The 26,538-nt window shown below is 38.6% G+C and overlaps 1 long non-coding RNA gene across 1 annotated transcript in view; it reads right to left on the bottom strand.

Moving 5' to 3' along the window:
* The window catches only part of LOC132531369 (uncharacterized), a 40,874-nt gene extending 24,974 nt beyond the window's left edge, over nt 1-15,900 (bottom strand). Inside the window, exon 1 of the long non-coding RNA XR_009544075.1 lies at nt 15,776-15,900. This is a non-coding gene — a long non-coding RNA (uncharacterized LOC132531369). The remainder of the gene's footprint in view (nt 1-15,775) is intronic.
* Between the last annotated feature and the right edge of the window lie 10,638 nt (nt 15,901-26,538).

Here is a 26,538-nt window from a genome sequence, read left to right as displayed (position 1 = left end):
TATACTCCAATATAAAATAAAAAGTTAAAAAAAAAAAAGAGTCAATACATTTCCCCAAGTTCCTGAATCAGCCGCAGTGGCAATCACCTGACCCCAGGTGGCGCAGGCTGGTTCTTCAGGCCACTGTAATGATTAGACTGAATTTCTTCAGTGTCTTAAGGGGAGTCCCCTGGGAGACAGACTCTGAGATGGAGATTTGTACGCAGGGAGTAAATGGGGTGGCACACTTGAGAACGCCTCCTGTGAGGGAGTGAGGAAAGCGAGATTTGGTAAAGTAGTTGCAGGAAAGGTCACGGCCAATCCCAAAGGGAGCTCTGAAGCTGGGAAGGCTTTTTAGAGTCATCTCAAACTGTGGTACAGACACCAGGCCTTTTGCCTCCATGCTGACCAGTCATCAGGTGTGGGCTATCCCTAGGTAGGGAATGTAACTGGGCCAGACAGCTCCCTTCGGCTATAGGAAAGGCCCAGAGAGGGACTCAGCTGTGAGTCATCAGCAGGCAACACTCCCAGCACTGGGAGAATGTGTGTCTGCCCCGCAGTGGGAATTGGGTGACACATCACAACGTTCGCTACACTAATAGCTATTCTGGCCAACCTGATAGCAACCAGCCATCACTGAGACTCAAATACCACTGGAATTTCTCCATAGCTGAGACCCTGGCTATTGGGAGGAGACTGTTTTGCTAGTCTCCATTTATTTTAAATATTTTCTGAGATTGCTTAGAAGTGTATTAAGGTCAATATTTTTAAGATGTTCTGTTAGGTAGGCCTCCAGGCAAATACTTTCTGCGAGGGTAAAGTAAACAAATTGCAAAAGATATGTGTTCCTGGTCACTTATATGCTACCCAGGATTTCTCAGAACTGGCCATACCCCTGGACCCCACTCTGCTGGATGGATTTCAGAGCAGGGACATCTGAAGTCCACAGAACCCAGTTCCTGGCCCTCAGAGAACAGATTAGTACAGCTCAAAGGAAAGGCTTCAGATTCACAGATGAGCTGTGTGGCAGCTCATGCTCCAATGAGGTGGCTGTATGTCTCTGTGCAAACCCAATGGCAGGCTGTCACTGGGTAGTGTGGTTGGGTACAAGACCAGCATCGGGGAATAGATGATGATGGGGGTGCAAGGTGCCATATTAGGGGAGGTCAGAAAGGCCTCTGGGATGAGAAAGTGACATCCGAGTAAAGTGAGGAAGTGAGTCATGTAGATTTCTGGAGGTAGGAAGTTCCAGAGAAAGGAAAAAATGTGCCAATGTGCTAAGGCTGAAGAATGTTCAACTCACAGTAAGGTCAGTGCAGCTGGGCACAGTGGGCCAAAGGAGGACAGGTCAGAGGGCTGCTGGGGCTAGATCATGTGGGGTCAGGAAAGCAGGCCATGGGGAGGACTAGGGATTATTACTATTTTTTTGTGAGTGAAATAGGAAGTCATTAGAGAGTTCTGAGCAAGGAGCGATATGATCTGACGTTATGTTTTAAAAGGAACACTCAGAGAACAGACAGTAGGCGGGAAGGGTAGGCAGAGCACAAGTAGGAAGCTACTGTGGTAATTGGGACATGAGAATAAGATGGTTTAAACCAGGGTAACTGTGGAGGTGGTGAGAACTGATTGGGTGCTGGATAAACTTTGGAAATAGAATTTGCTGATGATTTGGCTATAGGTGTGTGTGAGAGAGAGGAATCAAGGATGACTCCAAGTTCAAGTGTCATTTCTGCGTAGTCACTCTCCTCTCCCACCTCCACCCCAACTTTGTTTTACTACCCTCCTCTTCTAATCCTGAGGACTCACATTTCCTTACCCAAGCGCTTCAGTGTCACCTCACTCTCCCACCCCAGGCTCTCCCTCTTTGATAGGTCCTCATACTCTGCTTCTAAATGCCTTTTTATATTCCAAACTTTTCTATACTCTGTCCTAGCCTATGAATTCCCTGCATAGTGACTGGTTAACTAGTTTGCAAAAGTAAATGAAGACCAAGGTGCTAGTTTGAAAATGTCATACACCCCTACCACCAACACCCCATACATTTCTATTTTTAGTGCATCACCCCTGTCTTATCTCACAGTCATGACCAATTAAGGAATTTTAGGGACTTGAGAGTCAATGGTGAGAGATGTGAGGTCTGGGGGCCTTTTCTAGAAAGAGCTACTTCATTTATATTATCCTCACAGCAATCTGATCAATATTTTTATTCCCATACTACTGAGCAAAGAACTGAGATTCCAAGGGCCTGGGCCCAAGACATGGCTGGTAAATAACAGAGCTGGGATCCAACCCAAACTGTCTGACTCCAGGGTCCGAGCTCTTCCCCTCCATCCCAAGCCCTGCTGGGGCAGAAGGGTGTGCAAATGATTTCTGGGTTATAAGGACACCAAGAATGGGCCTGCTCTCTAGCTGTGGCACATTCCTGTTACTTCTGAGCTTCAGGCAGACAAGAGAGAACTCAAAATGCCACCTGGTAAATATTTCTAGTGTTTCTTTCTAGAAACTCAAGATAGTTTTACAAATGACTGTTACTTCAGAGCTATGCTCTGTCAATCCGCTACAACTCCAAATTGCCTGCTTTAGAGTCTAGAAGCCCTACATGTGCTTTTGAGCACAAGCTCTGGTCATTTTCAGTCCTCTGGAACAGTCTGATAGTGGACAGTGGTAAAGTAAAATTATAGTTGGAGTTGGGATTTTTTTTTTTTTCTCACAGACACCTTGAAATGTGGTGTTTAGTATTTCCTGGCATGAGCTTGAGATCTACTCACATCTCTCTCACCACTTGTAATGTGACTGTAGCACATTAGGTCTATATTCTGAATCTTTTTATCCTTCACCTCTATCTATAGGTTCAGAGAAAGAATGAACCATTAATGACCTCATCAATTTAATAGACTATGTCAACTTCTCTATCTAGTCCTATAAACAGAAAATCAGACTTGTGGTTTCCTGCTGCCCATCTGGATTTCCTAACTGCCTTTCAGCCATGAACTTTATTCTTCCTGATTAGAAACAGAGACATTATGGGGAAGGGGGATGGGGAGAGAGGAAGGAAATAGTAATGAATCTTATCAAGGCAACTTCCAACCCTGGGATTATGTCATTCAACTAGGATATGCTTTTGCAGGTAAGGATACCAGTTGGTATGTGTTTCCTTTCCTCGGAAAATACTTTGTGTCAAACTATTTTTCACATAATACTAAAGTTTACTCATTAGCTCACATTGGTAGTCCATTTACCTTTTAGGAAAAGCTCACCATCACAGATCTATATTAAATTTTTTAGGTATTTAAAAGATAATCTTATGTTTTAGTAAGAGTAACTTTTATGTATGTTGCTGTTAAACTTTAGCAAACAATCAAATAGTCATACAGGAATGTAGCTGTAGCTTGATTAGGGACTATTAGCACTCAAATTAATTGATTTTAAATAGTAGTAATAAACTTTATAAGTATTAAATAATATTTTTAAAGTAACAAATAAAACATCAATGTTTATTTTTTGTTTCCCTGGGCTACTTTTAAAAAAGTAGCATTTAATGATCTTTGCTAATAAAGTAGAACAGTTGTCTAGCAAAAGGGAATTACCACGTATTCAACCATACCATCTGCTGTTACCATGTAAAACAAGACTAATTGATGTGCTAGGCATTTTACATATGTTGTCACAGTTAAATATCCGAATGACTAAATTCAGTGCCCTGAAAAGCTAATAATATCTTTGGACTACTTTTTGTTTCCCTGGGCTACTTTTTTGTTTCCCTGGGCTACTTTTAAAAAAGTAGCATTTAATGATCTTTTTTGTTTCCCTGGGCTACTTTTAAAAAAGTAGCATTTAATGATCTTTGCTAATAAAGTAGAACAGTTGTCTAGCAAAAGGGAATTACCACGTATTCAACCATACCATCTGCTGTTACCATGTAAAACAAGACTAATTGATGTGCTAGGCATTTTACATATGTTGTCACAGTTAAATATCCGAATGACTAAATTCAGTGCCCTGAAAAGCTAATAATATCTTTGGACTACATTATATGGTAGAGGATCTGCAACAGTTAAATTTTAAATTTTATTTTGCTCAATTTTAAAATTGGTTTGCAATTCTGAGCATAGTTAATGCTTATAATGGGCTCATTGTCCTGAAGCTTAGAAGTGTCATCTTTCATTTAGTCAATAAAGTGTTTATGGAGCAACTACAATGTAATAAAGTCTGGGGTGAATCAGATACAAATTTAATTCTAAGAAAATGATAGTCAAATGCAATTTAAATCAAAACATTTCATGGAACAAGCTCTTTCATGGAACTTTTATAAAGTGACTCAAAAATTTTGTTGGAAAAGCAAATGGCCAATAATTGCCAGGATCATTTTGTAAAAAGAGAACAAGGTAAGGAGTCTCCATCTACCAGACTTATAATACAGACAGTGTGGGACTTCCCTGGTGGCACAGTGGTTAAGAATCTGCCTGCAAATGCAGGGGCCACAGGTTCGAGCCCTGGTCCGGGAGGATCCTACATGCCGCAGAGCAACTAAGCCCGTGCGCCACAACTACTGAGCCTGCGCTCTAGAGACTGCGAGCCACAACTACTGAGTCCACATGTCACAACTACTGAAGCCTGCACGCCTAGAGCCCATGCCCCTCAACGGGGGAGGCCACCGCAATGAGAAACCCATGCACCGCAACAAGGAGTAGCCCCCACTCGCCGCAACTGGGGAAAGCCCGTGCACAGCAACCAAGACCCAACACAGCCATAAATAAATTAATTAATTAAAAAAAAATAATAATACAGACAGTGTGTATGGATACAGGGATGAATAAATAAACCAATGCATCACAACAGAAATCCCAGAAAAACAGACATATACGAATATATATATATATATATATACTTTAAACATCTTTAAAGTCCTATGAACTGGATCAAAACACTCAAGTTTGGTGCAGCCATATGACTGAGTTCTGACCAACAGAATGTGGCAAGATGGCTTCTCCAGGCCTGGTCCATGAAACCTCCCTTGTATACTGCATGTTCTTTTTTCCCTGGCCTTCTAGACAGATGTAGAAAATTTGGTGGAGCTCTCTGAGGACCAAAAAACTGACAGAGCCACTAGATGGAAGAAGTCTGAATGACTGCATAGAGCAGAGACCCTGTGCCATCCTCTTTGTGCCCCCCCCAGTGTATGGCAACATAACCAAGAAATAAACCTAGGCTGTGTTAAACCACTGAAATTTAACACCGCTTGTTTTAACAGTTAGCCTAGTTTGACTAATATACCCTATAATTACATTCATATCCCCTTCTCTTCCTACTAAACAATGAACTGTTTGAGGGCAAAAACATACAGTCCTTCATCCAATGTTGCTTAGCAAACAGATGATCAATAAATACTTATTGAATTAATAAATATTCAATTAAGCCAGAAGAAAGGACTAATATATTTTATAGTGTTTCCTTGCACCTACTTCTCCTAAAGTGACTATTAAAACAACCATGCACAGAAAAAAAAAATTTCTTAAACATCAGAAAAATAAAATAACAAGTTAATCATATTTCACTATTTCTCAAGTATTCTAGTATCTGATATTTTGCTGCAGTAGAAAATAAGAGATTGATCTGGAGGTTTCCAAAAGATACAATCATGCATTCTTTAAAGCAATTAAAAAAAGAAAACTTTCCATCCACTATTCTCATGAGGAAAAGAACAAAATTTGCTACATTCTGTAGGTCCAAGTTAATTCTGATCCCTAGGTTTGCATTTGAAACAAAACTTTATGGAGTCACTTTCTCAAGGCTCTTTTGACTACACAGGCATTTCGACACATTTACTGGAGGCAGCCATTTGCCACGGTGTGGCAATAAATAATACACTAAGTCAAAGTGTATTAAAATGGCATTTAATGTACAACCTTCTCCTCCCTTTTTTTTAATTACTAAGAAATATTTGCAACACATTAACCCCAGGCAATCTTAGGAGACTTTCAATTTAAGAATATTAATATATGTGTTTTATTGAGTACTGAGAGAATCATTAAGTATAAATTAAGGATTCCCTATGGAGAGTGACGCTAATATTAATAGATGGAATTACTGCCCCAATATCCTCCCTTTCCCAAATACGATCTATTTCAGGAAGCCCACAGAAGGTATACATGCCTATCTTCATTTTCAGATTTAAAAAGCCAGTTGTCGGGCTTCCCTGGTGGCGCAGTGGTTGAGAGTCTGCCTGCCGATGCAGAGGACATGGGTTCGTGCCCCGGTCCGGGAAGATCCCACATGCCGCGGAGCGGCTGGGCCCGTGAGCCATGGCCGCTGAGCCTGCGCATCCGGAGCCTGTGCTCCGCAACGGGAGAGACCACAACAGTGAGAAGCGCACGTACCATAAAAAAAAAAAAAAAAAGCCAGTTGTCACTATTAAGCAGAAGTTGCATGTATTGATGTAAAATAAATTAGTATATGAAAAAAAGATATATATGTAGGTATTACTGAATCACTTTGCTGTACACCTGACATTAATACAACATTGAAAATCAACTATACCTCAATTAAAAAAAGAAGAAAGTGCTCCAAAAACTAAATAAATAAAATAAAATAAATTAGTATTGCCATTATAGCTTTAAAAGAGAAATCAGAATTTGACACTTGAACCATTCACTCAGTCATGTAAATTCTTAGAGAACGGACAGTTCCTTTAGTGAAGAATGACTGGATGGCCTTTTCGGAAATGAGCAAGTCTGGTAAATACATGTCTCTTGATTATGTGTACTGTGTCTGCTACATGATGTCTGGGTGTCTCCTCATCCCTACCCTACCTTACCCTTACTTTGTGCCTTACTAGTTTCTTTGCCAAGGGATGGGGTAAGGATATTTAATATTTCTCAATATTAAAAGGAGTTGAAATTTTAATATGGTTTGTTTGGGGATTGTGTGAAAAAGTCCACACATTAAAATGGCTCCTTAAAAAGGCAACTGCAAAGTGCCATTTATCCCCTCTATCATCTTCTGCCCAACTCCCACCATTTTGTCAACTTTTGTTTTGCCTGAATGGCTTCATGCCAAAGCAACTTCGGGTGCACAGTTGGGTAATCTGGGTTTCTAATTGTTAAGCATCTTCTATCTCAGCACAAATAAAAGCACACATATTTTCTTAATATACTTCCATGTATGTTACTCATATTGTGAATTTTGTTTATGATTTTCATCCTGGTCAAAAAACAATCCTTGCTTCAATTATAAGGAAAGTTTTAATACATTTCTTGGAAAAAAAGTAAGGAAAACATTTTGAATTGAAGTACCAAGAAAAAATTGAATGGCGAAGTATATCTACTATTCTGTTCAATGACACATTTAAATTCATGTTAAACAACTCAATGTATTAAAATATACATTTTCAATTTTCTAATAATTCAAAACTAAGACATGAATTTTTAATATTTTTCCAGGGCAGTCAGTTTCATTATGAAAATACATCTGATTTGCAAGATGCTGGGCTATAGGTGTCATATATACACTCACAAAGGCACCAGTCCTGATCACAAAAGAGGTAATGAAAGCAGGGAAGGATGGTTATATAATTAGGAGCTTGAATTAGATGCTAGCGCAAGATGTAATGTGCTGAACTTAAAACGTCTGTAGAATCAAATCTGACTTTTAAAAGAAACAGCTTTACCACAGAAAGTCCAAATAGTGTCATCGTTGTTCAAATCAAGAAGAAAGTAAAAAACCTCTTAAAAGAGAAATAGCAGTGTTTTTTCAGAGCCATTTCATGTCTGCTCTTACCATGCTTACAAATGGAAATAAAGCACATTATGATTCAGAAGAAATGAAACAACAAATTAAATATTATCTAGACACACTCCATCTCTGAGGGTTATATGCTCTGTTGTTTTTATGAGAAGGATTACTCTGTTCTGGATATCCCTATCCAGAAATGTCCCCAGGAAAATACCCCAGGCTTTTACAGGATAGTGGAACAACTTTAATCCAAAAATAGTTGGACGTGGGCAGGAGGCATCAAGGAGTACGAGAGACTTCTCAGCATATTCCTTTGATGAGACATGAAGGCTGATGATGAACTGCTTTCACTATTTTCTCTCACAGTTTAGTTTTACAATTATGGAATGAAAAGTGGCATTTTATGAGAAAACAATGTTTTCATGTTGATTAAGCATAGTTATGAAAGAGAGGGAGGTCCCCTGAACAATTTAGCAGAATAATTGTTCAGCTTTTCTCCTTTGTGCCTCTATAATCTCTATGACTCTATCAAAACCAAAATTTTCCCATCTTATGATGGCTCAAACTCTTAACTTTATTTACCCAGAATAGACTTCTATCTTGTTCTACAAACCCATGTATCCATATATCCCTTCCTACCTGACATTTTTTCCTCCTAAACATCCTCTAGGCACTTCAAACTCCACTGAACACATTCTCATTATCCTCACTGTAATTTGTGGTCATTCTGAGAAGTGTTGCAATTATTACTGCATTCTGAAATGCCTCACCCTTGACCTTCCTCATAAAGAATACAAATCTCTGTATACAAAGAGACATAAACTGTTAATGATAGGTTTAGGTTGTTTCTCAAAGTGGTTCTTGTTCTTGCAGCAAAAAAAAGTGGTATATTCCTCTATAGCCTTTACAAATATTAAGGAATAAAATGTTATAAAATCTTTTGATCTTGCTGGCAAAAACTATGTGTTAAGGCTATCTTCTATTAAAGCAGCATTATTTTTGTAGATAGGTAGGTTGGTAGGCAGAGGATGGTTAGATAGGCAGATAGAGGGGAAAAAATAGAGAAATAGAGAGGTATGAGTATTGGTGTTTTATAAAATAAAGGAAAAAATGGATGAATGAGTCACTGATTCTCAGTGGGGTGGAAAGACATCCAGAATGTAGTGAGCCAATCTCTCTGCTGAGGGCTCTTTCTTGGTCATTATCTACACGGCTTGAGTTTTAGAGAACAATCTTATTTTCAAATATTTTGCTCCAGTATTATACCAGCTGTATCAATTTTAGTCTTTAGGAAATTTGGTCACCAAATTTATAGTGTAAATTAATAAATGTGTCTCACATATTTCTGTTAGGGTCTTCAATTTTCTTCTTTAAGAGAAAATACATCAAATGTTTAGTTGTAGGACAACTTCCATTTTTCAACTTTCCACTTTAGTCATCTCTCAGTTCTCCTCTTTCTTGACCTAACAGCAGCATTCAATAAAGTTGATCCCTTCCTCCTTCTTGAATAGTCTCTTTACTTGGCTTTGGCACATCACTCTCTCTTAGTTCTCTCCTTACATCATTGGCTGCTCCTTCTCAGTCACCTTTGGCGACTCTTCCACAACTACTTGAACTCTAAACGTTGTCCTGCCCCAGGGCTCAATCTTTGGATGTCTTTATATATCTACAATTTCAAGTTGTTTCATGGCTTTAAATACCATTTATATACCACTAATGCTCAAAATTATAGTTCAGCCTGGACCTCTTATGTGAAGTCTTTTCTGTCTACTCAAAACCTCCACACAGATGTTTAATACAAATTTAAATTCAATGTGTTGAAAACAGAACTCTTGATTTTCCCCTCAACTCTTATCCTCCTGCAGTTAGCCTTATCTCTACCAATAGCAATTCATCAATCCAGTTGCTTGGGCCAAAACCCCTGCACGTTTGTGTGATTCCTCTGTTGTCCTCATACCCTACCATCAATCTTTTAGGAACTCTTGTTGGCTCCACCTTAAAAATATATCCATAATACTACCAATTCTCAGCATGTCTTTGTGTTCCAATTTTCTCACCTACATCCACTGCTATGATCTTGGTTAAGCTATTATCATCACAAACCTGGATTACTGCAATAATTTTCTAGCTGTTTTTTTCCTTCCTGTTTCCCTAGTCTATTCTCAACACAGCAGGCAGTGATCCTTTAAAAACTCAAGTCAGCTCATGTCCTTCTTCTGCTCAAAACTCTCCCATGGTTTCCTGTCTTTCCCAGAGTAAAAGCCTCTAAACCTTAAGTGATCTGGCTCCCCAAGAGCTCTTCTGTCACTCTTCTTATTTGTTGTGTTCCAGCTATACTGACTTTCTTGCTTTTCCTTGAACACATGCCTAGCACTCTGCCACCTCAGGGCTTTTGCACTGGCTGTTCCCTCTGCCTAGAATAATCTTTCTTTAATACTTCCAAGTCTCACTGGATATTTTATTCAATTATCTGCTCAATTTTCATCTTATCAAAGAGACCTTCCCAGACAACGCTAATATAAAATAGTAACAGCTCATTTTCTACCTCACTAATCATGGTTAATTTTCCTCTAAGGCACTTTAAAACCATCTGACATACTACATTTTATGTTAGAGGGGACTCCCTGAACTGTATTATTGGATGTGGAGAAAATGTGGAGGAGGCAGTATCCTGGCAGGAATAAGGAGGACTGGGCAGAGGCTCTGAGGAAGAAGATTGTGGTTTGTGAAAAAGAACTTTCTCTCTGTGGACAGAGCCTGGTGTTGCCAGACAACCAGCTCTCATGGCCCCCAAATTGCCTTAATGACTCTGAAAGGGGTTAGTGGAAAGGTGGAGAGATTTGCAGGCTTGTATTTTTTTGCATATGAGATGCCAGAGGTGGAATCTTCAATCATGGTTAGCATCACTTTCCTCCAGTCTTTGCCATGTTGAACTATACCAATGCTCAAACTGCAGGGTTTCCCATAACAGAGCAGGTATCCCAATGGCCTAGGGCAATTCCCTGATTAGGATGGCTCACTCTTTTCTTATCCCCTTCTTCTGAGGCAATGGTTTCAATGGAAGGCAGTGAGTTGTAAATGCCATAAGACATCACAAGTCTGGGAGCTGGCGCTGGGCCCACCATGGCTTACCTCCAAATCCCTGGCTTCCCTAAAGCTGAATGCCTGGTTCTCAGCTTATCAAAGTAACACTCTGGCAGAGACCACTTTGAAAATCTGCACCCAAACTATAATTTCAGGGATTTGAGGAATCACACAACTAGCTTTTTCTTTCCATTTCTGTAAGTAGAGAAATGGACGGTATTTTTAAGGGTAAAGAGCTTTTCTGATTAAGTGGCTCCTTGACTAATCCTACTGCCACCAGAGCCGGTATTTACTGTCACAATCCCCAGACAGGATTGTGGGAGAAGTGTGTTCTGTGTACCTTTCCACTCTGGAAACTCTCTCTCCAACTCTGTTCTCTCATCCTCAACCAAAAGGCCTCTTTAAGGCTATTTACTTTGTTTCCTCTCTGTGAAATATGTTTTAGCTCTGCAGTAATATGAAGGCCACCATGAGTCATCGGAAGGATGGAAGTGAAACGTGGGGGCAAACTTAGGTCAGATGCTAAGAAGAGCAAGACACACAGGCCAAAACCTTGTCAGTGAAGCAAAACCAGGACAGGGGAGCTGTGCTGGAGTCAGAGCAAGAAGCATTCATCTGGGGAACTAGGATACACAAAAATGATTCATGGGCAAATAAATCCAAGATCAAAGGGAGTAAAGGGTTGAACGAATTACGTTTTGGGGTAAGGCGTAGGAAATAGGGCATGTACACAGTTGGTCTGAATGAACGTTCAGCTTTGTGTGTTTGTTTTGTGTGTGGGGGTGTGTGTCCTCTTTGGAAAACTAAAGACTCCCGTGTATTAGGTGCACTTCTACTGTTCTTACAGAGAGAACTAACATTTACTGCGCACTTTCTCTGTGACAGGCAAGGGCTTTACTTGCATTATTTTATTGAATTCTTGCAGCTATGGTGTAAGCGCTATGTTTACCCCCATCACTTGTTTAAACTTATAGAGTAATATGTGTAGACTCTAGGCTTTGAATCCTACTCTGGTTGATTCTAGAGACAATGCCCACTCTAAACAGCCATTTGGCCTCCATATGGTAGAGTGTTGGATTAACAAACAGCCCGCATTTGACACACAGCAACACTCCCCAGGGTCTAAGTCAATAAACTGGGACTTCCTCAAAACCCTCCCTCATGTAATGCTGTTCCCCTGAAACTTTCAATGATCCTTCTAGTTCCCCAGGTTCTGTGATCATAATTTATCTGCTTTGATATCTCAGAATTTAATGAACTAGCCTTGGCCTGCAGGATCTGGTCTCTGGAATATTAGCTCTGATATGAAATCTAATATAACTTTAAATTCAATCCGATGTACCTAATAGAATCAGCCTTAAATAGGTATTATCATAAAGAAAACTATTACAAAGGCATAGGTGATGACAATTATATTATAAATTTTATCATCTCCTAATAACATGCCAGGTTGACCAAATTTTCCACTGGGATTCCTAAGTCCCGTAAAACTGTGACCCAGAGGACACACTGCCCAAAGTCCCTGAAAGGATTTCTCCTAATAATTGGAGTACAATGCGTAACTTCATTTCTAATTCCCTAAACTCTATTCTGGAATACAGCAATATTGAATCAATGTTTGCCTTGGGTCTCCTCAGCCCAGGGACTCATGCATTATCACACCATTTATTGGCATTCATTCATTCAACACGGAATCACTGAGCATCTCTGGGCCATGCCTTGGGACTAAACAGTGAACAGGTCAGGCATTGTCCCTTGTGAAGCTTATGGTCCAAAGTGGGAACCAAGTCATGTTGTAGTGTCGCGAGTACTAACGATGAAAGATTCCCATTCTACCTCCTAACAAGCTGCACTTTCCAGCCATATCGTTAATCTTAATAAAAATGCTATAAGGTCCTTCACTCAAGTTGATACTGCTCCGGGGTCTCACTGAGATGAAGACTACTCTTGAAAGACTTGAGCTTCCTGGCCATAATATACTCCATTTCAATAGAGAGTGAATTTATTCCTGCTTCTGTATATTCCTATTGTGTATACAATTTTCCCTTTCTGGAAAACTTTATCCTTCCACTTTGTTTATCTAATTCTTGCCTTCTTGAAAAGCCCAGCTCAGGTTCCCTTCTTTTCTGAAACACTCTGTGACATAAGGGAGTTCTTCACCTAAACCCCCAGGACTTTCATTATTTGTGCCACTTGTTATCATGACTCCTTAGATTACTTATCTTTTCTTATATCTACCCTCCAGGGGTTTTTTACCTTTTCATCTTGTATTCTGTTGTTTAGAAAATTGCCTAACACACAGTAACCATTTTAGCCATTTCTGGGTAAAATGGTTATTGATGATAAAAGCACATATTTCTCTATGAAACTGGTGATTACCAGGCCTAAAGAGTAAACCTTTCCAAGGTAAACACTTTATGAGAATTAGCTTTTGGCCAGAAAGATTCACCCTTAGACTCAAGATGTGTATATTTCCTTTTAGGTATCTTTTCATGCCATGGGTCATGAGGTCAGCTTTTTCACCACTGGTTTCATGTGTGGTGGTGTATTATAGAGAGGGAGCAAGAAAGAAGAAAGGAGAAACAAGGCTTATTGTTTACAAGACTGGCTATAGTAGCTGATACTCTGTGGGAAGTAGCTGGTTATTTGGTACCAGGGATTGTATAAGCACTATAAATAAGACTGAATAAAGAACTGAGTGAAAATCCAGGACGAGACACTAGGAATTAGCAGAACAAGATACGATGATGAGTTCAAATACTCTTTGTCAAAGAAACATGAAGAACATAACAGAGAATAGGACAACTCAAAGATCAAAGACAGGGAAGTTATAAGTATCCAGACCACAGTCTAGGCAGGGAGGGAATGTGGAACCAAATCAAGTAAAGAATCTGAACAGCAAGGATCAGGAATTCAGGACAATAATTCTAAACGGTCTCTGTAGTAAGTATTGAGTACTGAAATACTCAATCAGTATTTGTTGAATAAGTGAATGAACAAAAAGGACACACTGGGACCTGACTGTAATCTAAACGAATCCATTTGCCCTCAGATGCATTCCCTGCCCTTGCCCCACTCCACTCCATATTACAGGAAGATTGACCCCTGGGGGCTGCCATTTTCCAGGTGACTTCCTGTTGGGTTCAGCAGCACTGACAGGAGATTGGGGTGGCAGGGTAAAGCCAGGGTACTCTTCCCCTTCTATATGGCTCCGGTTGGCATTTCAAGCAACAGCTGTATTTCCTTCCTGCCTCTAGTTCTCAGCCCATTGAGGTTCTGGATCCTGAGCTTTAGTAATGTCATCTTCTACATTTGTCTCTCTAGCCCAACACCATCAAACATATATATATATATAATGTAAGAACCATACATGTAAGTTTTAATTTTCTAATAGCCACATTTAAAAAGTCAAAATTAAAGGGTGAAATGAATTTAAATACTATATATTATTTAACCCAACATATTTCTCTGTGTATTCAATATAAAAACTATTAATGAGCTATTTTTCATTCTTTTTTTCATATTAATTCTTCACAATCTGGCATGTATTTTACATTAAGAACACATCTTAGATCAGACTAGCCACATTTCAAGTGCTCATCAACCAGGTGTGGCTGGCTACCATACTGGACAACACAGTTCTAGTCTACTGGTAAGGGGTTTCCTGCTACTGCTAATTTTGGGGTTGCTTTATCATTACTCCTTGTTTTGCTTTTAAGCTATGACATCACTTGTGTAACTGATTTCCTGAATTAAAACCCATTGTAAATACTTGAAGCAGTTTCTGGGTTTTTTAAGAGCCCAACTAAAACAGATTTACTAACAATACTAAAGAAAGAATATCAGATGGTCAGCCATGAAAGAGAGAAAAGGAGTGTCAAAAAATACTAAAATTCATATGGAACCACAAAAGACTCTGAATAAATAAAGCAATCATTATCAAGCAGAACCAAACTTGAGGCATAACATTTCCTAATTCCAAATTGTATTACAAAGCTATAGTAATCAAAACAGTATGGTACTGGCATAAAAACAGACACAGACCAATGGAACAGACTTGAGAGCCTAGAAATAAACCCACATATATATGGTCAAATAATATTTGACAAGGAAACCAAGATGATTCAATGGGGAAAGGAAATCCTGCTATTTATCACAACACGGATTAACACGAAGGACATTAGGCCCAGTGATATATAAGCCAGACAAAGAAAGACAAAGACTGCACGATCTCACTTATATGTGGAATCTAAAAAAAAAAAAAAAAAAGTCAACTCATAGTAACAGAAAGTAGTAGGTGGTTACTAGGGGCTTGGGAGGGTAGAAGAAATAAGGAGGTGTTGGTCAAAGGGTACAAACTTTCAGTTATAAGATGAATAAGTTCTGGTGACCTAATGTACAGCATGGTGACTATAGATAATAATAATATTATGTATTGTATTATATTGTACACTTGAACTTTGCTAAGGGAGTAGTTCTCACCACAAAAATAAAGGGGGTTAACAATGTGAGGTGATAGATATGTTAATTTGCTTGACTGTGGCAATCATATCACAATGTATATATATATCAAGACATCATATTTTACTACCTAAGTACAAACAATTTTTATCTGTCAATCATACTTCAAGAAAGCTGGGAGTGAGGGAGAAGGAAGGTCACAGAAGCAAACCTCAACAGTGACCACCATAGAGAGCAAGTTTTGCCAATCCCACTCTTAAAATTATGGTTAACAACAGTATGGTCATGCCGGGAAGGGTGTCTCAAATTCTTTTAGCAAACACATGTTCTCATTCAAATATCATTCAACTTATCAAGAGACTCCTTTCCTTCCCCTGCTCCATTGCTGTAATTCCATGCACACTAAGCAATCCTCATTACAATTTGGCTTCCCATGCAGGCCTGCCTGTAAAATAGAAACCACAAGCTATGCAGATTTAAAAACCTGGTCTTTCTCTTCATGTCCTCATGGGATACTTACTTCAGGGTATCTTCACAACACAGTATCCTGCTGCATGCACATGGCAGACCCTGGCAGGAGTCTGCTTTAGTGCTTCCAATCAGACACTTGACCTGGCAGGTCTTAGCTCTTTGGGCCTCCACCACCTCTTCTGTGAAAGAAGAAGAGATGGATTCAATTCAGCTTTTATAGCCATAGAGAGCTGGAAGGAACTGTAGTGTCTATTGGTCCAAACCCTTATTTTTTACAGATGGGGATAGTGAGGCCCACGGGGATTTAAAACATTGACCAAAGTAATGCAGCAAGTTAGTAGCAGAATGGAGATTATGACCCATGTTTTCTGCTTCTTGGAACAGTGTTTTTTTATACTGTGTCACATATTAGATTACTATCTTAGATTCTAGATAAAAATCTCAAAGTTATATTTGTCTAGCATTTAGACTCCCCAATGCAGAAACTCAAGTACTACTTGGCCTACTAACAAATGACAGTTTATTTGAAGTTTTATGTGTGGTGTGTATTTGGGACATTGGGTTAGGATCTGAGATGCTACATTTAATATGATGGACATGAGCATAGTGCACCAGGTTGGTTAAAAGTGCATTGTTCTAACATCTGGACACCAAGGGGGGAAAGTGGCGGGGGGCGGTGGTGGTGGTGGGATGAATTGGGAGATTGGGATTGACATGTATACACTAATATGTATAAAATGGATAAAAAAATAAATAAAATTAAATTTAAAAAAAAGAAACAACTACTATTATACCATAGTTTTCAAAAGCTTCATAAGGCTACTTACTGCTTATTGAAGAAAATCGGGATTTCTTACTCCAGTAATAAAAGTCCACAATGATACTTGCTGATTTATATATCTTGATGACCTTGCTGAATTAGTGACCATTTCTTCAATATGTCCTGTGGACTTTCTCCATTCCCTTTCTATATAACTATGGAAATTCCATCAATCCTTTAAAAAAAATAAATGAGTAAAATAATTTTTTTTTAAAGTGCATTGTTCTCTCTCTCCTATCTTTTGCTGGATGATGCTGAGAATGGTAGTTTAAAAGTGGAAGGTAATCCATCTCAAATAATGAACGATTTTGTTTAGGTTTGAAAATAAAATATATAAAGATTCAAACTGACAAAATGCAATAGGATTCATTCATTCACTGGGTGTCTGTACTAATTCAAGGTCTTGACAATAAGGAGAAAACAATGAGCAAAAGAGAACAAATTTCTGCCCTTATGGAACTTAGATGCTGGGCTAGAAGCCACATAATAAACAAGTGTCAGATAAAAAACAATTACAGACAGTGATAAATGTGAAGAAAATTGCAGGTTGCCATGATAGAGAATATCAGGGCATTTACTTTGCATAAGATGGCTAGGGAAGGCCTCTCTAAAATGATGATACTTAAGCTGAGTTTCGAACTGAAAGGCTGTGCAACTCCCCAGAAATAGAGGACAGCATTCCAGAAAGAGGGAAAATGTATAAAAGTGCTGAGGTGATAAGTTCTGGGCTTTTAACTATATGTGATAAACTAGAAAAATTTGGAATGTAAGCAATTCTGTTTTGTAGTAAAATGCCATCAGTCTTAATTCAGATTTGTCTTATCAGACGAGGAGTGTAGACTCAATAGCATGTATGGACTTAAGGAACTGAGTCCATTCATAGCTCTGGCTCACATATGATTCCCAGAGACTTCCCATAGCGTGCCCAAAGGTTGCAACAGAGAACAAACAGACTAAAATAAAAAAGGCCCTGGATAAGGGCCCTGAAAATAAAAGGGAATATTCCCTCTTAATAAATAGCAGTTTGAGTTTGAGACTGTAGAGGGGAGGGCACTAATCATCTCCCCACCCTCTCTCTGATCCCTCAGAAAGGCCATTATAATAGAGAAATTGCCAACAAAAAGCACAGAAATATGAAAAACATCATACTAAATAGACTGCAAAAAGGACACTCGTTTATGGTATGAGAGCTGAAGTAAGAAGGCAGAGTGTTGATTTACTCTACTTCAGCTGGGAATATGCCCATTGGGTGACAAATTTTTCTCCACTATGAGCATGTCTGTGAATGATTGTGAAAGTGCCCTGAGTATTGATTTTGTGGTTATAAATAAATGTTAGCAAGTAGGCAGATTCACAGGTACAAACTCCATGAATAGTAAGGGCTGACTGTATATATATTGAGTATGTTTCAGGTTCCATACCAGCACTTTATGTGTATTGCCCTATTTAATCCTCATAGGAACTCTATGAGATAGGTACTCCTTCTATAATAGTGTGCAAACTGAGATTAAGTAAATTTCCAGAAGTCACACAGTTTGTAAGCAGTGGAGCTAAGACTCCTACCCTGGGGTCTCTAAATCCAAAGCCCGTGTTCTTAACCATTATGCTGAATTGTCTCCGTAAATATGATGCCTCCCATAAGATTTTCTTGCCTTGGTAGAGGCCAGTGGATGAAGGGCATGTTCTATATTTCCAAATGGTCACTTCTTTAGAGGATGAGTGTAATCTAGAGCTGACTAATCCTGTCAATCATAGCACACTATCTTCTCAGCCTCTATGCCTAAAACACTAAAACACAGACTACCCATAGGAAGAGTTAGCAAGAGGTTCAACTCAGATATTTAAGTCTGAATTGTTTAATAAGGAGGATACTTAATGATACAAGAAAATTCTCTGAATTTAAGGCATAGGCTCCAAAGTTTAAATCCTTATAGTTTGAAGCTGTGGAATTGGATTTCCCGCCATCATTGAACCACAAGTATCAATTTTAACATAAGAAATAAGAAATTCTGTTTTTAAAATATCAAAAATACATAACTACAAAAGGCATCATTTATTGAAACCCTATTTAATGAGTGAATGAAAATACAATTGATGAGGCACTCACTGCCATGTGTAAGTGGTTTTGGATAAGCCATGAAAGTTTTCAAAGCTTGTGAATACTTTGTTCTTTTTCCAAGTAAACACTATATGGATCTATATGCTCAATCCTTGACTGGCTCCTAAAATTTTCCTATCGGCTTATTGATAAAGTGTTCTGTTTTTTTAATAGATTCTGCAATGAGCACTAGTTTCATGACTGAATTCAGAGCTTGTTAAACTTAGAATACTTGTCTCCAGCAATTCACAATCACTGATTGTTCTGTATTATTCTATATCAAGTGTATACGTCAGTCCCCACAGCATATAAATAGACCGTAATAATATTTAGCAATATAAAATGAGAACAATGACTATCCCTATCCCTCACTCCCTTTCTCATGAGGGTGTGGTGTTCATTGTTTATTGCTTGGAGAGATTTGCCAAGAACAATGGCTACTCAAGCCAGTAGCATTTATTCCAGCTGCATCTTGAATTGATTAAAAACTATTTCTCCATGCAAAGAGTATTTTTCACCTTGAGCCAAAGGATGAGTGTGATTAAGGGATTTGATTGGATCATCAGAGAAACAATGACATGGAAACTGAGAGTAAAATCATAGTTGTGCTTGTCTTCTCAGTTACAATATGAACACATAACTATTTAGGTTTGACTGAACCAAATATCCGACTTTTAACTTAAATATGCAGATATTACTTTTTCATTCATTGGGTTTTGATATTCAAGCAAAATCTGAATAAATAAATTGATGATAAAACTTAGGAGATTCATTTGGTAGAGATTGGGCACTCTGTGCTATATTTTCAGTTTGTAATTGGTACACAAGTAAGAAATGTTCCATTTGGGTACAACTGGTAATACCCTGGGATAATTTAGGGAAATTATTAACAAATACAAAAGGAAATCCTAATTCTGAGGAATTGGGGTAGGAGAAAGGGTGAGTTGGCATCTTCGAAATAGTTCATTTATTCCAGGGAATAGGCAAGTGTTGGAGCTGAAGTAAGTTCCAAAGAAATAAAAACATCCCAGCTGGATTGGGTGAGGAATAGATATGCTTCAATAATATTCATATGCAGGAAAAGAGATACTTTGGATAAAGATTTCCTTAACTACTCAGAATGGTTTCTAGCCAGTGACTAGAAAGTATATGAATTTAGAGGCTAATGCATAGATTAATTAGTAGAACACTGAGAAAAAAATCCAAGTAGGTATATTGGAAATTGTATGTTTTCACCTGCAAAAGAAAACAGAAATTTTCTAATCCTCATGAGCACACTCCAAAGAGAACATTTTTTTCCTGAAAAGTCTAGTTTAATCTAAGGGCCTTTGCAAAGAAGGCAGGGAGATTTTGTCCAAAGAACAGGTAATTTAGAAAAAATATGAAGTTGCAATTGATTATTGAATACCAGTAGGCTAGCATTGCAACAGGGGAAGGGGGGTTGTTGAAAACATTAGAATTTTAGCTTAAACAATACTTAATGAATCTCACATGTTTCTAAATATACATCATCATGTAATACATATGCACTAGTGTCATAGGTGTAGTTTTTCTCTTACTAATGTTATGTGGCAAGACAGCAGGTTTGATAGGTTATTTATGTATTATCTACCCTAAATCTCTCCTTTGAGGGACAGAGAGACAGGCCATTCTGACTCCCTGAAGACTGCCTTCCGCCAAGGAAGAACAGAGGCAGTTTTTAAAATATGTGGCACTCTTTTTTTCTGTTTCTATTAATATTTTCACTGCTCCCTCATAATATATGTGAGCATTTCTTTGAGGAGCTTTGGGCTTGGATTCACTCTTTATAACTAATATTGTTCAAATTATTACATTTTATAGGAATATCTACTTGAGTCTACATGTAGATTCATGTGAAGTACTTAGTACATTCTAGGTACAGTGTAAGAGCTGAATAAGCTTTAGCAAGCTACAGTTCACAGATTTCATAAAAATAGCTATTAAGGTCTTTACTTGCTAGTTAGGAAGTGACAACCTTGATCATTGAAAAAGTAAATATTTGTCAATTTTGTGATAATATTGCTGTCATTATCGTTTTGTTCTTAGTTGATCATCAGTCAAATCTGTACTTAAACTGCTCATCTAAAACTTCATAGGGACTTCCCTGGTGGCACAGTGGTTAAGAATCTGCCTGCCAATGCAGGGGAAATGGGTTTGAGCCCTGGCCCGGGAAGATCGCACATGCCACAGAGCAACTAAGCCCGTGCGCCACAACTACTGAGCCTGCGCTCTAGAGCCCGCAAGCCACAACTACTGAGCCCACGTGCCACAACTACTGAAGCCTGCGCACCTAAAGCCCACACTTCACAACAAGAGAAGCCACTGCAATGAGAAGCCCGCGCACCGCAATGAAGAGTAGCCCCCTCTCTCCACAACTAGAAAGAAAGCCTGCACGTAACAATGAAGATCCAAGGCAGGCAAAATAAATAAATAAAAATTTATAAAAATAAATAAATACAAAAAATAAACTGCATAAAGAGTTGTGACTTTAGCCTTAACATATGAAATAAATTCGTGCCTGTTTTCATCACGTATTTTATATACTTTTCTGCCTTTCTGTCTCCAAAATGTACAACAGTAGACTTCTTGGAGAGACATAGGTAATTTTGAGTGCTTTATCCACCATGTCTTAGCTCCAAATATGTGACAAACTCTGAACTTGGTACTGGAGATGTCATGGAAGCTCTAACCTGGTGGAAAGATAAACACAGTTGGATATTTGCATCACAATTACTGATAGAATGTGTGCCAAGTGCCATGAGAGCACAGAGAAGGGAATATCTAACTGTGCCTGGGTTAGATGAGGGGATTGGTCTAGTGGGTCGAGGAATGCTTGAACTTGGTATTGAAAACAATAGAAATTGGGTAGGTAGAAAATGGCTGAAGCACCTTCCAGGAAAAGGGAAAAACTTTACTTGAAATTAGGTCAGGTCATGAGGTATGTGAGGAGAAGTAGGAAGAGATGAGGCTGAGTTGAAACTTTATCCTATAGCTCGTTGAAGGAGACTCACTGAAACGTTTCACGTCATAGTATGAAGGACAAGTTGTGAGGAACAAGAATGAAGACAGAAGAATCAGTTAGAAGCCTGTTATACAAAAAGTCCAAGTGATTGATAAGTTCCTGAGGATAACAGGTATTTGAATTTATTTGACAAATATTTGCAGAGTACTTATGTATTAAGCCCTGGTCCAAGCATGCTATAAATATTAACTCACCCCCTATAACTATAACATCCCTATGAAGTAAAGTACTATTATTATCATCCTTTTTTTTTTTTTTTGACTGAGGAGACCAAGGCACTGAAAGGCTAAGAATTTTGTTCAAAGTCACACAGCTAATAAATGATAAATCCAGTATTTAAATCCAGGCAGTTTGGTTCCAGCATCCTTCCTCTTAACCATTATTACCACATCGCTTTTTATAACCCAGATCAGGAGTTCATTCCATGGCTTGGGTAACTAGTGGCTTGGGTAAATGGTGGCACCATTTATGGAGACTGGGAAAACAGAAGGAGGAACGTATTTCTTTTGGACAAGTATAGAGCTAATATGTTCAGTTTTAGATATGTCAAGTTTGAGATCCTTCTGCCCAACACTTTGTTCAGGCCTAAATCACAATGGATAATTGTTGACTGTAGCCAATCATTTCTAGAGCCCTAGTAACTAGGATAAGTGTCTATGTCAACAGTGGTGTGAAAGCTTTTTGGGGACTTGATGGTTTTTATGTCGGTTGAAAGTAGTGGTACACCAAGGAAAATGGTGGGACGTGTACTCATACTCCTGCTTCCCCTAAATTAGACCCCCAACATGGGGCAAACCACTGAGAGCTGCACTACTGTATATTTTTAGGGGAAGTTCAGGAATATGCAGTTCTTCTTCCCTCCCCTCAAATCCCATTGCAAAGATAAAAGACCTTTCATATATTATTTAGCACATTTTGAGCAACAGTCACAACCCAAAGGTCACTGAGTTAGGACCACTGTGACAAAAATTTCAAATGAATAAACATCTAGAAGATTTCACTGTAATTCATTTAAGACAAGGCAGTGAAAATAATATCTGCCTAAGAGAACTAAACTCAGCCGAAACTCTGCCCAAACCCTCAGATTCAACTTCCATTGCTGTCAGTTGGAATTATCCTTAAATACTTAAAAGAGGCAAGTCAGGTCTATGGTACATTATTGTGCCAGGGCTTTTTGTCTGTTGCTTATTGTTAGTTTTATTTTTTCCACTTGCCAAGGTTTAAAAATGGGTACAAGATAAAACAAATTTTTGAAGCAGATTTCAAATCTTTGGTGGTTGTTGAATTCCATTCCTTAATATTCTTGCCTCAGGAGAAGAGGGAAATAAAACATTTCTCAACAAATAGGTAAGTCTTGACATATTGTCCTGTCATGCAACTAGAGGATGGGACAGGGAACGGCAAGTTGTTTTATATTTGAGCAAATGTTCTTTCATGTACCGTGAGTCCTCTGGGAGTGTCTCTGAATTTGTTCTGTGACTCCTAGCTCTTCAAGATGCATACAGTTTTCTCTAATTAAATTTTTGTGATGTAAGGACTCATTCAATAGTTTGCTCATTGTCCTAGAGTGTAGTGAGTTCTCCCTTAATTTCTCCCAGAAGTTCATATGTCAGGAAGTCAGCAAACCACTGTAGACAAACACTCCTAAGTTTTTGGCTGAGTTTCTAGATTATATTAGAGGTATCGCTCTCCAAGTACAGGCTGTACCCATAACAGAATGAGAGGCATGCCAAGGTACTCAAAATAGTCCTTCCAATACCAACACATGGATCTGTATTAAAATACTATATTATAATCCTTGGAGAGAGTGAAGTAAATTTTTCTTTTAGATCCTACTTATAAAAGTAATGAGTAGAATAAATTATGTAGAATTGAAAAAAATAGCTTTTAAATCCAATTTCATCTTTTCCTCTGGACTCATGATCAATATACTAGACTGCACACCAGACAGATTCACCAGGATGTCATAGATCCTCAGTCTCAACATGCCCAACATCTTCTCTGCAAGACATGTTCTTCTTATTAGAGTTTCTACTTCAGTTAGTGGCATTATCATGTACCCAAACCAGAAATCCAAGCGGACTTTTCAATTCCTCATTTTCCCTAGTTCTCCACACCAATCAACAGCCCTCACTTTGTGTATGATCTTCTAAATAGCTCTCAAGTACATTCTCTCTTTTCCATCACCACTGCCACAACCACTGCCTTATTTTAGGCCAACAACATCTCTCCTCTGGATGATTCCAATTGCCTCCAAACTAGTCTCAACTATTTCCAGTTTCTATTCTCCCTCCACAAAGCCACAGAACTGAAATTTCTAAATCACAATCGTATCACACCCCCTTCTTAACTCTCTCTCTCACCCCTGCCTCAATGGCTCCTAAATTTTTACATAAGATAGCCCAAGCTCCTTGGTATAGCACCTAAGGCCCTTCATGGCTTGGCTCCTTCAAACCATGTGCTCATTTTTGTTTATCCTCCAGTAATGATGTCTCCAGTTCAGACAGGTCTCTGAACATTCCTAGTTATTCACGCCTCCATCCCTATCCAGAATAGGTCAGTTCCCTCAACAGCTACTATTTAGGTAACATACAAAACCTCTATAAAGACCCCTCACAGCTATTTCTTTAGCTCTGGGAATTGTCCAAGTTTCCCTTATATCCGGACTCCTTGACTGTCATCATGTTTTACCCATATTTTCCATTATTATTTACTTTTACTCAGCTTCTCCTTAATATTTTCTGTTCTGTTTTTTCCCCCCTGGTTCCAAGCAGGAAAGCCCTCAGGCAAGTGACACTCCATCCCTATATGCTACCCTAAGCCCTTCATACTAAATGCCAAAGGTCCATCTGGAGGGTGGGGTGAGTCTCTGCCTTTGTACAAGAATGCCTTCTCCCTCCTCTACTGATTATAAATGCCTTTCATTGTCCTTCAAAACCTAGCTCAAATGTCCCCAACTTTAAAAGGACTCCCCTGTTATATCAATTAAGATAGTTGTACCTTCCTATTTGCAACTCTATACCTTGTACAAGTTTCTATTTCATTTATCACTCTCTACTGAGTGATCTTGGGCAATATGTTTAAGGTTGTTGTGTGGCTGATCTATAAAAACAGGATAAATTAACTCTCAGGGTTGCCATCACATAGTAGATACTCAATAAGTGTTTACCAAGAACTGGTGGCAAGGATGCTTCTAACTAGGAACAGAAAGCCGTATAAAGGCTGGGGATACATTCATGCCATGACTGTTTTAGGGATTAGGTGTAGCACTTCTGTAGTTTTAAGTTCCTATTACCTATGTTTGAAAACTTATGGCCCTGCAGAATTAATGTGACCCCTATCAAATTAACCATAACACTTTTCACAGAACTAAAATAAATAATCCTAAAATTTATATGGAACCATGAAAGACCCAGAATTGCCAAGGCAATCCTGAGGAAATAGAACAAAGCAGGAGGCATAACCCTCTCAGACTTCAGACAATACCACAAAGCCACAGTAATCAAAACAGCATGGTACTGGCACAAAAACAGACAGATGGATCAATGGAACAGAATAGAGAGTCCAGACATAAACCCACACACCTACAGTCAATTAATCTTCAACAAAGGAGGCAAGAATACACAATGGAAAAAAGTCTCTTCAGCAAGTGGTGTTGGGAAAGTTGGACAGCTGCAAGTAAATCAATGAAAATAGAACACACCTTCACACCATATACAAAAATAAACTCAAAATGGCTTAAAGACTTAAATATAAGACATGACACCATAAAACTCCTAGAAGAGAACATAGGCAAAACGTTCTCTGACATAAATTGTACCAATGTTTTCTTAGGCCAATCTACCAAGGCAATAGAAATAAAAGCAAAAATAAACAAATGGGACCTAATCAAACTTACAATTTTCTGTACAGCAAAGGAAACCATAAACAAAACAAAAAGACAATCTAGGGACTGGGAGAAAATATTTGCAAATGATGTGACCAACAAGGGCTTAATTTCCAAAATATACAAACAGCTCATGCAACTCAACAACAAAAAAACAAACAACCCAATCGAAAAATGGGCAGAAGACGTAAACAGACATTACTCCAAAGAAGTCATACAGATGGTCAACAGGGACATGAAAAGATGCTCAATATCGCTAATTATTAGAGAAATGAAAATCAAAGCTACAATGAGGTACCGCCTCACCCCGGTCAGAATGGCCATCATTGAAAAGTCTACAAATAACAAATGCTGGAGATGGTGTGGAGAAAAGGGAACCCTCCTACACTGTTGGTAGGAATGTAAGTTGCTGCAGCCACTATGGAAACCAGTATGGAGGTGCCCTCAAAAAACTAAAAATAGAGTTGCCATGTGATCCAGCAATCCCACTCCTGGGCATATATCAAGACAAAACTATAATTCAAAAAGATACATGCACCTCCATGTTCATAGCAGCACAATTTACAATAGCCAAGACATGGAAACAACCTAAATGTCCATCGACAGATGAATGGTTAAAGAAGATGTGGTAAAAACATACAATGGAATACTACTCAGCCATCAAAAAGAATGAAATAATGCCATTTGCAGCAACACAGATGGACCTAGAGATAATCACACTAAGTAAATCAGAAAGAGAAAGACAAATACCGTATGACATCACTTATATGTGGAATCTAAAATATGACACAAATGAACCTATTTATGAAACAGAAACAGACTCAGAGACATAGAGAACAAACTTGTGGTTGCCAAGGGAGGGGGTGAGGGAGGAAATAACTGGGAGTTTGGGATTAGTGGATGCAAACTATTATATGTAGGATGGATAAACAACAAGGTACTGTTGTATAGCACAGGGAACTATA

Source organism: Lagenorhynchus albirostris, chromosome 1, assembly GCF_949774975.1.
Source record: "Lagenorhynchus albirostris chromosome 1, mLagAlb1.1, whole genome shotgun sequence".
Taxonomy (NCBI): domain Eukaryota; kingdom Metazoa; phylum Chordata; class Mammalia; order Artiodactyla; family Delphinidae; genus Lagenorhynchus; species Lagenorhynchus albirostris.
The sequence above is the reverse complement of the archived record's forward strand: the minus strand, read 5'-3'. Positions and strand labels throughout refer to the sequence as shown.